The sequence below is a fragment of the Strix aluco genome, chromosome 2, assembly GCF_031877795.1.
Source record: "Strix aluco isolate bStrAlu1 chromosome 2, bStrAlu1.hap1, whole genome shotgun sequence".
Taxonomy (NCBI): Eukaryota; Metazoa; Chordata; class Aves; order Strigiformes; family Strigidae; genus Strix; species Strix aluco.
Window position 1 is genome coordinate 67,300,371 of NC_133932.1, and position 15,709 is coordinate 67,316,079.

The following is a 15,709-nucleotide window of genomic DNA, read 5'->3' on the forward strand; positions in this document are numbered from 1 at the left end:
ATGGAAAATAACAGCGTGGAGGTCAGGGGACAGGACAAGAAGGGTCACTTTTCTAGGCTAGCATCAGGATTTCTGTGGAAGCTTCATGACAATTGATCATGGTTGTCCCCACCAGGCTTTCTTCAATGCACTGAAACAGTACACAGTAGTCTAATGCAAGGATTCTGGGTCAGCTTCGGTCATGCACAGAGGCAGAGAGCTATGATTTATATGTACAGAGGATATATGGGAAATGCTTTACAAATAGAAAGAGGCTTGTTTTGTAAGCTGCCAGTAAGTCCCCTTTCAGAGAGAAACATGTTTTTTCAGGCTGTGTATCATGGTGTTTGAAGGCAGATTTGTTACAACTGCATTGTTAGTTATGGGGTGAAGAGGAATGCAGTGAAACTTTGTAAGGACACTAAAAATCATTAAAGAAAACCCCAAACCAAATCCACACAGGAGTTATTTATGGATGATCTGTGGGCTATTGTATGAATGAAACCTTGCTTTCTCCTCTGTCTCTGCTACAGTGAGCTTTTGGCTGCATCTGCCATTTGTCTGGATCAAGGTGAAATATCCATTTGGTTTTGAGGAGGGAATCGAACATTTTTGCAGCACATCTCATCTTAGTGAAAGTGTTATTCTTGGGTTGCAAAGAAAGCGTTGCTACTACACTGTAAATGAGGTGTAAGTCCACTGAAATAAACTCAGACCAGTCTAAGCAGAGACCAGAAAACAGTACCACATGTTTCTTTCAAAAAGAAAGAAAGAAAAAAACAACAAACAAACCAAACAACAAAAAAGCTGTAAGAGACAGTGAAAGATAAAGATGTATTTGAATGATCTGGTAATTATATGTACACCAAGAGCTATTCATTCGTTTATCTATTCTTCCTTTGCCAGCATTGGCGAGCAGGCAGAAAAGAAACTCTTCCAACCTTCTCTCTCATTTGCTACTTCTTTCATCTGCTTTCCAGTTTCAAAATCAAACACTTAGCTCTCCCCCTGCTATGGAGATTTGTAAGGTCTCTGTTGAGTTTCCTTCCTTGAGCTGGCTTCCAGTTCAGATGTCAGTGGACAGGCCCAATACGAAAGGTTAAATAATTAGTCTGTAAAGCTGAATTATTACTTTCAGGAGAAAATAGAAGGCCATGAATCCCACATGCTGGGAATGTCACTTGCAGTGACAAGGAAGACATCTAGGTGTTAGGGAGGGCTGATGGACATGTAGTGGACACAGCCCTGTGCCACTTATATACCACTGGTGTAGGGATGATTGCCCTACACACGCATTTCAGGCGTACAGGAAGGCAAAGTGTCTGTCCGTAACAGTCTATGGTTTGACATAGAACAAGACACAACAGTTAGGAGGGGAAAAAGCAAGAATTAGGAGAGTAGTAATAAGATCACACAGTAAGTAACTGCCTACATGCACAATTAGACAGTTCCAAGCCATTTTAAAGTGGGGTTGTGTGAATAATTTATTTTTCAGTTCACTGGTCAAACTGAAGAAAAAAAACGTTAATTTTGGATTGACCTGAAACATAAAATTTTATTTGCTTTCTTGGCAAAACGAAAAAAAAGTTTAAAAAAGTGATCTGGGGTTGAAGTCAAAGCTAATGGTTCATTTAGTTGCGGGAATTGAAATGCTCATTAAATGCATTTTTAATTTAGAGAGCTTAGAAATAATAAGTTTTGAACAAAATGTTGAAATATTGTGAAAATATGAAAATAATTTCTCTTTTTTGAAATAAACTTTTTTTCAGTCAAAGTTATTAGCCAAATCAAGCCAAAGTCAGGAACGATTTTGACCTGATCTGTTTGTCTAGTACCTAATAACACTGGTTCTCCCTGTCCTTCCACCTTGCTTTCATAGGGTAGTGCATTTGTGGAAGAAAGGTTGCAAACAACTTCTGAGGGAAATGAAGATTTGATTTTTAAATAATGATTTTTAGTTCAGTTCTGTTGGAGATGAAGGGCATAATTCTAAATCCATTCCTCTGTTATAAAGCTAAGATTACAGAGAAAGTACTCAAGTGAAGTGATTCTGTAGGCTTTTTTTAAGGTGATATGTAAATAATAAATAAGGCTTGACAAAATGAAGAAAGTAGTTATTCTTAAGCACTCCATCCAAAACTCTACTGGCAAAATTATTAATTACCAGTCCTGGGAAATAAACCAGAATAAAATAATGTATGATGTCAGAGTATTCAGATAAGTCATCATTCCTGCAGCAAACTGGTGGTGACCATGGGAGCAGAGGGCCCTTGAGGGTCCCATGTGGAGCCAAGGACGAGTGAGATCAGTGTCTGGTCACACTGGCTGCCCGGGTGTCAGGTCCCAAGGATGGATCTCTCATTTTCACTCACGAGGGAAAAGCTGGCATGCCTCCTGTGGGCCTTACTTTCAAGCTTGCTCTTCTTCCTGCAACAGTTCAAAGATAACGAAGGAGCAGAGGCTATTTCCCAGGGCCCCAAAAGACACCCAACACACAGGCCCTGCAAGAGGTGCCTGGCAAAGGAACAGGATTTAGTGATTGGTTTGGTTAGCAGCTGGTTCCTTCCTCCCAAACCCTTAATTTTCCTTATGTTGAAAATATTTTCTCTCTTATAAATACCATCTACTCTTTATTGGTACTCTCTCTTAAGAAGTGTGCTTTATTTCTGCATGTCATACTTTATATATGCTTAATAAATCTTGAATGGGCCACCTCTTCTTGCATTAGCTGAGTAACTTTGAGCAAGAAAAGGAAAGAAAATGCCTAACATGACCAGCCTTCCCACATCCATCTTTCAGCATCACCTGGTGTATTTGGTGCACAGGACTTCTGCCTGGGTTGGGGAGGAAACATCTTCACTTGCAGGGGACTTTATCGACCTCTCCTCACGTGGGCTCAGCACAAGAGTACAGGCAGTTATTTATGGTTCTGAAGGCTAAGCAGCTATTCAAAATGAAGACACCTTGATCCAGTTAGGTTACGGAAAATAATAGGCACTATACATGCACTTTGATACGTTTGCTTTTCTTTTGATTTGGCTGAAAGCCTCTCGCTCTGTCTTTCCTCTCCCTATTGTCATCTTCCTTTTTTCTCTTTCCATTCCCATTTCAAACCTGACTTAAAGAGTTTATGAAGAACCAGGCTCCAGCACAGCCATTGATCTTAAGGAGAGCAAGTTTCTGCCCATATCAGTCCATCCTTTGGGTGCTGCTGAAGCAATCAGACAATTCATTTATTTTATATTATAACTTTATTAGGGACAACCAATCTTGGTTTTCTTTATGTGTTTCCCTATTTTCTTCTCCAGAAAAATGGAGAGAAACAGTCACACCAAGATGTATTCATAGAGCAATTAATAATGATAAAAATAACACAATCACTGTCATTAATGACCACACTCTGATACTACTTTTCAGGCAATAGATCATCTTATCATGACTTCTGTGGGTCTCTGTGCAAAAGAAAAAAAAAAAAAGCTTCTCATGGTGTATAAAGGAATTGAAACCTGTTTATTTATGACTGGATAAGAATGAGCTGCCTCATTAATGTGGTATAAAATGGGTATAATTCAGCATTCCATACAATCCTCCATGACGTGTTGACAGGTGCTGTCATGCACTATCACTTTTAGGTTATTGCACTCTAATAGACTACAATTATAGCTCATTTAATATGATATGACAGTGTGGAAGCACATGTGAGGTTACAAGCAGTTACACTTAACAAAACAAGCTGGTGGCAATGGGTACAACTACAGGTAAATATTGCAGGGGGCAATTCCTCTTTCGGCCATCACAGGACCCAAATCTCTGTGGCTACAGGTCTTGTACTTACAGTTCTTTCAATGAAACATTTTTGTTTAGCCACCTCCTCACATTTTCTCTTATTTCCCCACAAATGCCAATATTACTGCTTTCAGTTGTGCCTCCTAATGTTGCTCCAACAGTTGAAACCACAGCAGGGGGTGGAGTAGGCTTGAAGAAAAGCCGAAGCTGTAAGTAGCACAAGATTTATAACAGTTGGCAGCCCAACATCTCATCTCATACAAACAACTCAGTTTCCTTTTGGCGGCCTGCTGTGCCACTAACAAGGCAGGCTACAAAATTCACCCACTGGGTGACGGGGGAAGGCAGTGTGAAGCACACGCCAGCATTGTTTTTGTATGGTAAAAGAGTGGCAGGAAAGTTGGACTCTGCACTTTGGTTTCACTCATTAAAAGGGAAAACTGCAGAATTGATGCTGGATAGAAATATTTTTAACCCGTTAAAAAAAAAAGTTCCCTCAGGGAGGTTAAAAATTTCTCAACAACAATTGCAACCGGAACATTGCAGGTTTTCTTCAGGGCAAGATTCACACTGTGGCCGTGTAGGTGGTATTATAATCCCAAAAGATGCCAGCTAGTCTGTATTTTTGTCTAAACTGTATACTGAAGTGAGGGGCTTTGCTACTTTCTCGCTTAAATTGTATTTCAGATATTGTTTCAAATGCTGAGGTCATAATTGGGCTTGCACACTGAGCAACTGTAGGGTATAATCCTTCTGGGAGCTGCCACGCACTTAAATTCAAGGGTTTGAATATAAAAGCCTAGAAGCTGACTCTATGAGATGTTTTCAGAAAACCAGCTTTCTGGCTCATGCAGCCATGGTGCCTCGACAGCTGGGTCACGCCATATGGGTCAGGATGCCACCTCTCCGTTTCATGCATCCATGGAGCTGGAGTAATGCTCCTCATCCAGTTTGTAATGAAACATCTCCTTTGCATTACAAAGAATGTGCTTGTTCACTGAAACTCTTTCCCCATCAGCAGCAATCATACGCTTGACATACCTACTGGAAGAGTACACATGCAGCCTCTGCTCCTCCTCAGCAGCACAGAAGGCTCAGCCTGGTGAGCCGCCACCTTCCTCCCTCCCTTCCTGAGCAGCCGCCTCTCTCCTTCATAATTCAGTTTTCCCTGCCACTCCTCACACCTTTCCAAACCTCCAGCTCCCACCATGTCCTCTGTGTGCCTTCTCTGGCCACCGGCTCAACAAAAGGGAAGGAAGGTAACTCTCAGGTCAGGTCCATGACTGGGCTGTATTCCTCTGCCAGTGGGAAATGATTTTCAGCCAGCCCTGTGTGCCCAACAAAGCGGGGTATTCTGATCACAGCTACTTTTCAGAGGAGATGCCTATGCACGCTTCAGTTTGATAATCCCAACTGGTTGCTATGTCCTGTAGACTTGCCCAGAGGATGCGTACTGGAGCCATCGTCACGCAAACATTGTTAAACTAACCGTGCCCTCTGGTTCTTAAGGAGATTGCAGTGCTATAGAAAACATCACAAATAAACCCCCCTGCTAAAAACAGCAGCATGCTATTTTGCATTTTTCATGATATTTTGTGCCTCGATCCCAAGGGAAGCATTGAATTAATACAGCATACTGGGGTTCTGTAGAGGAGATACTAGAAGTGCTGATATAATTATGCAATGCTTGCCTTTAGTATTATTGTTAATTTGAGGTAGGACTCTGAAAAGCTCCTGCTATTGTGTGGGGAAGAACTTCCTCTGCAGAGCAGTGACACCTGGGATCCAAATCCCTCGGTTCCTTCTGACAATCTGCAATTTAATGTCACTGTAGTTTTTAAATTCTCCTAAAATAAAGACAAAATTGTGAATATTAGGATAAACAGGAATACTTTGTTTAGTAGCTCTTTGGCATTTGGAAATGAATTAAACCAAATAATATCTAAATATTTAGACTACATTCATTAGTAATGGACGCTTTTTAAAAAAGTTGATCCCGTGTCACAGATATCAGCCCTTTTCTTCACTGTTGTGACCAATCTTAAATCTGGTAGCCTTTTTTCAGTTATAAAAGTACTAAAATTTAAAGACTTGCTTTAGTGTACCTGTAATGTCACATGGTTAAGGTCTACTAAGAAAGTGTGAGCGCTAACATTGTTACAACAGAGTAAACTCTGCTATCCTTCAGGCTGAGTGCTACAAACAGTAGCATCTATATGTACCAAGCAATGCCTATTGTTAGTTAGAAGAAAATCCCCAAACTGAAAGGAAACAAGCTTGAGTCTGGAGGAGCACAAAGCAGAAACCTTTTGTTCTGAATTTTCTAGTTTTTTCCTGTTTGGCATGAAAAGCTGCCTCTGTAAATTGAAGGACAGTTGGACCCAAAGCTTCTGCCCCTGACTGGTGTTTGGTTGGCAGGAACTGTGTTCTCCTTGTTTGTTTTGTTTTGTTTTGGTTTGGTTTGGTTTGGTTTGTTTTTGTCCATACCTGAATAAAGACTGTTGCTGAGTGGGTAGGTTAGGAAGGGGAATAGAATTAATGCTTCTTGAAATAAAAATCCAAGTGAATTTCTATGATGATCTTCTGGGGTCTCCCGAGGGATGCCGCAGATGGCATGTGGTACTCCTGCCTTGGACTGCACCCAGCAGGCACCTGTGCATGGGGCTGGGGGGGCAAAAGGAGCATTGCCAGGGAGAGCATTAGACACAAAGGTTTTCTTTTCCTGCAAACTGGTTGTAAAACAGCACCAGCAACAGAGTAAAACCTTCCCTGTTACAAACTTTGCTGGTTTTATCACATATCTTTTAATACTTCATGCTTGTATTAAGCTCCCTTCATCCCCCTTCTCATCCTCACTTCCATAGTCCTGGGAAAGCAAGTTATTTAGCTCTCTTTGTGATGTATGGAAACATCAGTTGTGGCTGTGTGGTTTTCACAGAATCACAGAATCGTCTAGGTTGGAAAAGACCTTGAAGATCATCCAGTCCAACCATTAACCTAACACTGACAGTTCCCAACTACACCATATCCCTAAGCGCTATGTCAAAGTGCTTGTTTTAGCCAAGTTTTCAGGAGTGAAACAATGTGTTTCACACTGCTACTATAGAGTGATTTCTAACACATATCATAAATTTCATTCTAAAAGAAAATGCCAAGTAGAGAATTCAAAGTCCTCTTTTTAGTGCCTGTCTTCATGAACTGCTCCCAGTGGATAATGCCATAACCTCTACCCATAACATGGAGTATTATCAAAGCCAGGCATTTGCAAATCAGCAGGGAGATAGAGACCTGAAAGGCTTTGTTTTTTGTTTAATTTTAAATAAGGATGGTCAGATCTTTGCAGGTATTTCTTGGTTTTTAGGCTTTGTACTGGTTTTGGCTTGAGTAAAACCATGCCAAAGTGGCAAGCATTATCTTTTCCTTCTTTGTTCCTAAGAGTTGTGACCTGTAGTTTTAGTATTAATCAAATATTCAGACCTATGTATGTGTGAAAAAAAGAAAGAAAGTCTGGTACATTGGTGGGGTTTTTTGACTACATGCAGAATTCTTCTATTTTGTCCTTACATAAGGAATATTTTGGTGGTAACAAAAGTAATGAATAGAGGCATCGCATTTTTTAAAGAGTTTAAGATTATCAAACACTTTTGAAATCAGATTGCCTGTGAAATCAACATTTGTATTTTTATTTCTTTACATACTCACACCAAGAACCTGGGGGTCTCATTAGAATTTGCCTGCTAGGACACATTCCTCCTTTCTCTTTCTCTCTTCATTCTTTCAGTTTATATTTATTTCTTCCCCCTCTTACTTTTCTTTCTTGCCCTTCCTTCCTTCCTTCCTTCCTTCCTTCCTTCCTTCCTTCCTTCCTTCCTTCCTTCCTTCCTTCCTTCCTTCCTTCCTTCCTTCCTTCCTTCCTTCCTTCCTTCCTTCCTTCCTTCCTTCCTTCCTTCTCCTTTCCCATCCCCTTTCCCTTTCCTACCGCCTTTCCCTTTCCCATCCCCTTTCCCTTTCCTACCCCCTTTCCCTTTCCTATCCCCTTTCCCTTTTCCCCGTTCCCATCCCCTTTCCCTCTCCCCCTTTCCCTTCCACTTCCCTATTCTCTCTCCCTTTACCTTTCCCCCTTCCCCTTTCTCTCTCCCTCTCCCTCAGCTATTTTCAAGATAAATCCTATCCTTGCAAATTCATAACTGACAGGACTGACAACTAGAATATTTACTGGAAAAACAAGAATGCACAGCAAGACTTCATGATTCTCCCTCTCATATATATTTCTTTATAGGGTGCATTCTGCAATATTTGGTGCATGTGTCAGTGGAGATGAAAAGATACGTTTACGGGGAAACTGAAATCTATTTCCAATGACATTACTATAATGCAAAATGGAATATTATGAGTGACAGTCACTCAGATTTCCATAAATGCGGCTCCTCTATAAGTGAAATTCTGAAGTGATTTTTATTTCTAATGTCACCCTTGGAGGCTCTGCAATGTCATCCTCATTTTTGTCAGAATAATTATCTTTAATTTGGGGGTTTGGTCTATCAGAGGTCTACAAACTCATTTCATCAGTTAACACTACTCATTTGTCAAAAACAGGCAAGAAGCAATGATTTCCCTGTTTCACTTCTATACTCTATCGACATTCTTTAATGGTTAAAATGTTTTCAGTAGGGGAGGAAAAGAGAAAACATCTTTTATGAGTCTTTCTGAGTGAACACAACAGTCTTTGCCTGCCTAGGGTGGTAGGCCAGTGGAACCTTGTGTGGCATGAAGACCTGAATACCTCCCAGTCAGAAAGGGGTAGTTTCACCAGTGAGAGCACAGTAGTTTTGTAAGTCTGAGGTGTGTGCATGTAGGAAGCTAGATTTAGGGAGTTTTCTTTAACAGTAAGTTATGTAGAGTTTCAAAATGGAATCAGTGAAGCCAAATCAATCTTCCAAGTCCATTTCAGGCTTTCTATTTTTTTTTTTCTCTTTGGACATAAAACACTTCAAATAAAAGTTCTATTAATAAAGCTCTAACCACAGATTAAATATTTCTGCTGACATTATTTGACTGATAATATCAATTTCAAAGTTCAAATTTTAATAAGGTATTACAAAGCATAGGAAGAAACAAGCTAATCAAGCCAAGTTTCATATTTCCCCTCTTTGTATAAAATGATAAGTGAATTTAAAGCTATGCTTTGTCTCTTTAATATCTGCTAAATATGGATGAATTACTGAATATATATTTATTCTTAGCCTCATTTGAAGGCAAATATTTACAAGGCTTTTCTCTTGTAATCTGATTTTAATATCTCAACTGAAAATGATTCATAACATGTGGCTTCAAATACCCTGTAGTTAAAGAGGCCAAAAATTAATTAGCTGATTCTAGCAAGGGTTTCTTGGAACTGACCTTGAAAGAAAAAAAAAAAACCAGTACTGTTTATCAGATCACTGTACATTGTTGTTGCTTTGTGCAAAGAATTTCAGGAGTAAATAACAGAGACTGGCAATAACTTGTGTCTGATCCTTGGTGCTGATGTACATGTACATCCTTTGGTTTTCTGTGGCTCTTCTAGTAGGACTTCAGGGACCAAGTATCTTCTGTCCTTTTGGCATGGAAATTGTTCAGACAGTCATCGGTATGTGAAGTGGGTTAGCGACTGTTATGCAAGCAATGGGAAGCACCTCCCTTTAATCCCTTGTCCAGATTAAAATGCAGTGAGTGCGGAAATACTCGCAGGTCCTTTTTTTGCATCTTATAAATATACTCAGGAAGCCATCTGGGAACAGAAATACTCCCTAAGTACCGCTGACCTGAAACGCAAGTGTCTTTGTGAAGTCAGTTTCTCTCCTTCCTTTGAAAGACAATCTTGCTGATGCTGGCTGCTAAAAATAAGGACGCAAAATCTTTTCCAGCATCTGGAGTTTTCTGTGCTTTAATCTGTTCATTTCCTTATGTATTGTTATATAGGTATTTCTGTGCACGCTCTGATTAATGTACAAATATATATTTTACTCGGTAGGATTAGAGTCAAGTGGGCCTGATTCTCCACTTCCTTGCATCTTGCATCATTATCTATAAGTGTAGGTACAACCCTTTTAAGAACTGTCATTTCATAAGGAGCTTTAGGGAATTAGATTAACTCTTGCTTTGCCACTTTACAAATAGTATCCATCTATTGTTAGCTGAAAATAATTTTTTTCTCTACCATCTTTTATCTGGCATTTTTTCTTTTGGCTACATGCTTTTCTAGAAACCTGAGCTGTGGGTTATCTTCTGTACCATTAAAGCAGCTGTTTCTAAAGGGTGCCACGTGGTCTAAAACTTCCTTGGGGCAAGAGTATTCCTGTAAATGTGTAGAGGTATGTGTGTGGGTATTAGATAGGTATTTACACTGTCTAATTCCCAGCCATAAAGATGCAAATAAGCTGTTTAACAGCCCTTCCACAAACCACCTCAGAAACTTAATTTTCAGTTCCCATAGTGTGTGTAGCTCTCCAAATTAGGAGGGTACACTGTCCTTCTTTGTAATTTTTGTGTGTGTTTGTTCTGGACAATGGTTCATTCAGCTTTGCAGTAAATCACAAATTTGTTTTGCTTATGTCCATTCTCCTCCCCTCCTGTGAAACTGGGTATCGTGGTAGGTGTGGTGTCCTTGGTTGCTACAGCCATATTGTCTCAATAATGTTGTGTCAATGGCAAATTCTGTGATAGTAGGTGCTCTCATATAATCCTATGTTAGGGTTTAAATCTGTATATTTCTCAGACTCCCACTTGCATATTAGGTTGGCACTAATCATCCTTAGAAGAGTCAAACGGTAAAAAATATTTGACATGCTTCCTCCAGCAATGATGAGCCTTGGTTTTCCATGAAAAAAGGTCTTCATGATCATTCTGAATATGACAGAAATCTGGTACCAGAATATAGACTCAGCTATAATTTCATAAATGCAAACCAGGTCAGGAAGCCTTTCAGGATTTCAGATTTCACAGAAAGGAAAATGGAATTAGATTTATATAATTAACCAAACAGGAGAGTAGCCTCAGCTCCAGGGTTTGGGTTTTCTCAGTAACTTAGTGTCTGTTTTGGTATCATTAAATAATTTTTAAAAAGCTGGTGGAATTTACTCAATATGAAGAGTAAAGCACAAGAGTTACATATGCACACATGTACTCTGTGGGATTTTGTTTTTCCACATGGGTGTGTATGTGCACGCATGTCTGTTGTGTGTCTCTAACAGTCCTGAACGCCCCATCTGTGGGCTGGTAAGAGGGTGTGCTGAGGATGCAATGATACTGATGAAGTTGAGGTGATGTGCACACTCCTGATACCTGTCCCAGTGTGTCATGAATCTTTTATGTTTCCTACTATAAAAATCTTGATTTGTCCATGAGCAGCCTTTCATTCGAGGCTTGAAAGTTTAGGTGTGCTTGTGGGACTTTGTCAGTTTGGTGTTGTCCAGTGTTGCACTGCTATTCCCTGAATTAATGCATTTAACAGAAGTTCTCCTGGCAATGATGGAAAAAGTCAAAAACTTCCTGGTGCCCCTGATTTATTGCAGGTTTTGTATTTCAAGAAACATGAGGGATTGTAAACCCACACTTAGCACTTTGGATCAAGTTGCATCTAACAGAATAATTGCATTTTTATCAATGAATCCGTTTACTTTAGATAGTTTTTCCTGCTTCCACAAAGTTAGCTTTTTCTTGGTTTAATTGGTAACTTTTCACCTTCTCTTAATCAAAAAAATTTCTGGAAATGCAAGATACATTTTGTTTGAGAATGAAGTTGAGGCACAGTTTTAGGCGCTCTCATACAGTTAGTTAAAGGTGATGCAGTTTGCTGTCTAAAAGCTTCTACTGTATTCAGCTCTATATCTTGCATTTTATCAGTGTGATATGATCTAACAGCCACAGGAAAGACAGAATATCCTGAATAACTAGCAACTGCTACAGGGCAATATGATTTGGCAGAATCCTACTTGTAATCACTGATCTCAAGCTGAGGAAATACGGATAGAAAAAAATAAAATAAATACAAAATTATTTGTGTCTTGCTTTTTTTTGGTAAAAATATCAGGCATTGCTTGAGAAGTCTGGATTCCTGATTTTTCACTTCTGTTGCTTTTACAAAAACAAAGGAGGTAATGTTTTGAGTACTCCTTTCTGTGTACATGCTATCTGTGGTTTTGATATAGTCTCCTCATTATAGTAGCCACATCCTTCCCCTCTCATAATAGCTCTTTTGCTGTCATCCGTAGTGCCACTGCTTATTTCCTCCCTCTTCATTATCTTGTGTAGTGGACTTACAAAGATCCCTTCTTTACCATACAGCTAGATTACCTAGCTCGGGCTCGCAATAAAAAGCATGTGCTATGGGAATACCAGAGAGCTTGCTGTGATCTTTGACCGATGTTTTGCTGGTGTTTGCTGCTGTATAGTTCTTTTTCCATAACACACCCCTGCCTACTACCATTATCACCATCATAAAAAAAAAAAAAAGAGTTTAATTGCAATGGTTTGAAAATCAAGTTTAGAAGCTAAGGATGTAGACACTGGATGGTTAAGATGTTTTGACAAACATAGCTCCAGGGAGTTAGCTAAATACACTACTGAATTACCAAATCAATCCAAAGAACTTGCATAAAGTCTGCTGGTTTATGGTTTCTTGAATGCTCCTAGTCATCAGGTATTAGCAAGTTACGCTACAGAGTTTACAGCACAACATATACACTCCACGGCTTGTTATAGCCATAATCCATATTTTAATGCTTTATGTCAGGCATCTCTGCTGCCCTCTAACCATTCTTTAATAATAAGACAAAAGTGATATTTTAGGGTAACAGTTAATAAATAACGTGACTTATCCAATCACACCTTTCACTAAAATATTATTATCTTTTGACAGGTTCATTACTGTAGAGACATTGGGGACTGATGAAACATTGTCTAATTCTACCACTAGTACATTTTCTGTAGTTGTCTTTCTTTTAATTTAATTGTCCTACTCTGAAAGCATACTGTCCATTGCAATTATCGAATGAGCATTTAATCTAGCATAACTAAGGCATTTTAATCTTTTCTTATGGAAAAACGATTAAATGGCCATAACATTGCTATGATGTGCACTCATCTACTCCTGACTTAGAGAATCGGTTTTCTCCTTTCTGATAACCAAAGCTCAAGTAGGATTTTAGCTTTGGTGCTGTGCATTGGCTGCCTGAGCAAGAAGAGGACTGCTATTTATTTAATGATACTGCAGAGTCAGCAAAACAATTTGTGGTTATCAGTCACTTCTGGTATGATTGTTTCTGGGCAAATTCTGCATATGCCAGTGCCTTTTGCTGGGTAACATTTTTTTTAAAATGATTTCTTAAATTGGAGATGTATGAATAGTACAAACCCAAAAAATAACAGATTGAAACAAAGCAAAAGCTAAAGAGGTATGCCGAAAACACCTCCTGCATACTGATGTGATCACATTTCAACAAATCAGTTTCTTGCAGTCTGGGGTGTCCTTTTTGTCTGACATTACAAATCTGATAGGAAGTGAATTTGAAATACCCAAACATATATGTAGAAAATAAAATATTAGTTTTCAAGTTTGCCTGCAAAATTTGGCTAGAAGCAGACCCCATCCCTACCAAAAAGGAGACTGAATAAGAAACTCAGATTAACCATCCCAGAACAAAACAGCAGATCTCAACCCTTCTTCTCACTGAGATCTGGCTGCTATCTCTCTAGGAGAGCAGTTCCTGTTGACAACATAGAAAGGGGCAATAAGTTCATTGGTCTTTCAGAACATGCTGCAATCTCCAAATTCCCCTGGAGAGAGTGTATCAGGTATCCACAGAGCTCTGCTTCAGATAATTTCATAGACTTTAAAAGAGATTTTCATAATGGCAGAATTGTGAAAAAGAAAGCTAAATTTATCAGATAGATTTATTGCTCACTCCAGTCCCCCAGATAGCTGGTTTTTAATGGCTCATTATTTTGCTCTTAAATAACTAAATCTGTACATATTATAATAAAGGATCATATGGAGTTCCTAAACTTCTACCTACATAATAAACAAAAACTTAGATAATGAGTCACTGTCATTGCACAGAACCATGTGTCATACTTCTAAATTCAAGGAGAAAGTGCTTGCATGTATATTGTTTTGCTGATTAAGGTTACCAATTAATCTCAGACACCAGAGAGAAGAGTAGGCGTATTTTACTAGTGATAACCAAATAATGTAACAGAGTAATACAGAAAACATGCGGTAAGAAAAGGCAGAATAATGCACCTAAAGCAACAAATAGGAAAATACAGGGTAATGCATCAAATCGTTACTACATGAGAGAGAGAATAGTGATTAAGAAAGATACATCACCACTTGCATACGTTACCATCATCCAGATCTGCAGTCGCTGGGGAGCCCAGGTTACAGCGAGGATTTGGAGAGCCTGTCCTGGCAAGTGGGAAGTCCTACACAATGCATCCATCCATAGGTGAGGCATCTAAAATCGCTGTGAGTGGGTCCAGCCTTATATACTAGAGATCGGCAAGCTAGAATAGCTGGCAACTTTGTTTTGAGCGGAGAATTTCTGGTTTCATTCTCCTGTTGGATTCCACCCAAAGCCTGGCCAGGGCTCGGCGGGGGGGAACCAAGGGACTTTCTAACAAGGCCAAATACGTGGGTTCTCAGCCTTGAACAAGGCTAAACAAGGGAAGTTGGATACATTCTCTCAGCATTTCATCCTCACTACTGATTATATGCTAAACCACATCTTTCACTAGTGAACTTATATACTTTGTTAATGATTACATGCTAAGTTAGCAGCTTCAGCTTGGGGCCTATTGTTCAGGCTTCAGTATTTCAATGCTTTAGCACTTTTTACATCAGCATAAGTGGGTTGTTATAACTTAGTACAATACCTACTAGCACAATGGTTATCAGTTATAAAATATACATGATTCATCTATAGGTCAACTCTGGTTTGGGCCTGTTGTCCAAGCCTTAGCATTTCAGTATGTATACCCTGCAACATACTTTAGGACATACTAAAAGTGTGACTTGACCAGGTTGACATTCAGGCTGTCACCATTCAGTAACTTTCCATCCCAAGCAAGAATGAAAAACGTCTTAGTCCACTTCCATGGGAAAATACAACTGTCTAAAAAAAAAGTCGAATATTAAGGCTTTTTATCCAGTTACTGTAAATTTTGATTTGGAAATGTCAGTACAGGGCCTCATAAACTCCCATATCCATGGGTGCTGGGTACCTTATAGGCCTAGGGTCTTCTAAAGATCCCTTGTCTAACTCCCCTTCTTCCTGCCTCACCATCTTTATACCTCTCATGGAGCTGAACTGTTGCACCGTGAGAGCCTCTGGCTTTAATGAAACATGGTGTAGGTCTGCAGTGAGAAAATGGCCAAAGTGATACAAATAACTGGTCTAGAAGGAAACCAGCTGTCCATTTAGTGAACACCACCATTGCAGTGGCAGCTGACTCTGACACCAGAGCATCACTAGAGATAATGATGCTCCAAAATCCATTAGAGATAGTAATGGCCAATTCGCATCAGCTCCTACCTTCCAGAAATGCCTTTTAATTTCTCCCCTAAATTCTTAGCTTATGGTTTTGTAGGACAATGTTTTGGTTTTTTTTTTTTTCTTCTTTTAAAGATGCTTCCTGAGCACATTTCATACCATGCTAGGCAGAAAAAAGGACTCAATTTCTGTTTGCCATTGAAGGATTAATCTAATATTTCTCTTCCCAGACAATTATTGAACTGTTGGTCCTGAACACAGTTGCTTTCTGTGAGGGCAGCCACATGGCAAAACTGGCTAAAATTTAGCTTTAGCAGAAGCTGTAGTAAAACTCTTCTTTCATTTAAAGGTAGATAATCATGGACATCTTCCATGCTGACAGCATAAATTGTGGAAGACTCCTCTATTCCTAC

At 39.4% G+C, this 15,709-nt stretch overlaps 1 long non-coding RNA gene across 1 annotated transcript; it reads right to left on the bottom strand.

The window, feature by feature from the left end:
• Positions 1–799: 799 nt before the first annotated feature.
• LOC141920226 (uncharacterized) lies at positions 800–14,301 on the bottom strand. The gene is made up of 2 exons (XR_012622260.1): positions 14,151–14,301; positions 800–2,406 (listed from the first exon to the last, which is right to left on the bottom strand). It is a non-coding gene; the product is annotated as an uncharacterized LOC141920226 (long non-coding RNA).
• Positions 14,302–15,709: the final 1,408 nt, after the last annotated feature.